The sequence below is a fragment of the Rhipicephalus sanguineus genome, chromosome 4, assembly GCF_013339695.2.
Source record: "Rhipicephalus sanguineus isolate Rsan-2018 chromosome 4, BIME_Rsan_1.4, whole genome shotgun sequence".
Classification (NCBI taxonomy): domain Eukaryota; kingdom Metazoa; phylum Arthropoda; class Arachnida; order Ixodida; family Ixodidae; genus Rhipicephalus; species Rhipicephalus sanguineus.
This window is the reverse complement of record NC_051179.1, coordinates 135,455,582-135,456,663: the sequence shown is the minus strand read 5'-3', so window position 1 is coordinate 135,456,663 and position 1,082 is coordinate 135,455,582.

Below are 1,082 nucleotides of genomic sequence, written 5' to 3'. Positions count from 1 at the left end.
GACGTCGTCTTCATAAAGAGCTGCCCCTATAGCTTTTTAGATTTCTGTTTTTTCTGTTTTAGAATTCTGTTTTGAGTGGTAAGAGCATTGAACTACTTATTCATGACAGCGCATCTACTGCAAGAAATCTGACTCGCTTCGACGGCGTTGCAGGTGATGTGTGAAGCGGAGCATGAAATGCGCTGAGTGTACATAGTTTCTGCCAGCGCTGGCAGTTTCTCTGGCAACATGTAACGAATATTACACTGCTACAACTGCGGATAGCCAGAACTTCAAACATAGTTGGTGCTATCCCAGCACGAAGCTGCGCTCAGAATTCGCATTAGGCAGCATCATAATCGCCGGTCAATTTTTTATTCACAGTTTATTTGTGTGTAGTGTGGGATATTTGCTCCCTGTCTTTGATTATATACATACTTTTTTGCGATAGGCGATACAGATGTTTGTGAAATTGATCCTTCATTGTATTCTATATACAATTACGCCAGTTTTCTTGTTTTTTATATCAACCACATTTAGACATTGATGATGTTAACGGGCTACAGAGACTACGTATTCCGGCGGTGTGCGCAAAGGATGGATGGATGGATTGATACAAATTTATTGATTGTCCGGCATGGTTTAACGCGACCCGGTCTTAGGTCTCCCACGGGCGGACTGTCGCTAGCAACACCAACTTTAAGAAGTAAAGCCTGGCAGTTCTTCTTTAGGCCTGAAACACTGTCTTTTGCCTAAATGGCGGGACAAACAAAAGAACGACTCAGTGCAAATTTCATCCTTTCTATTTTCGGGTAGGAATGCACTTAGGATCAAAGCGAATTGTTGTGGCAATTTGCACATTAATAACTTTCATAGCAGGCAGTTACTAAAGTGCCATTGAAGAGATCAGGGTAGCCCGGAGTTGCAATATAAGAAGCATCAGATAAGCATTGTATAACAACAATGATAGCGTCCAATTATTTTCTGCGAACCACACTCTCTCAGTAGCTCTCAGTAATCTCAACGTCCTGCACAAGTTTACGCTTCCCTTAGGGCATGGTCTGTCTCGTTGCCTCTTGGCGCCCTATCATCTGCGCCACTCG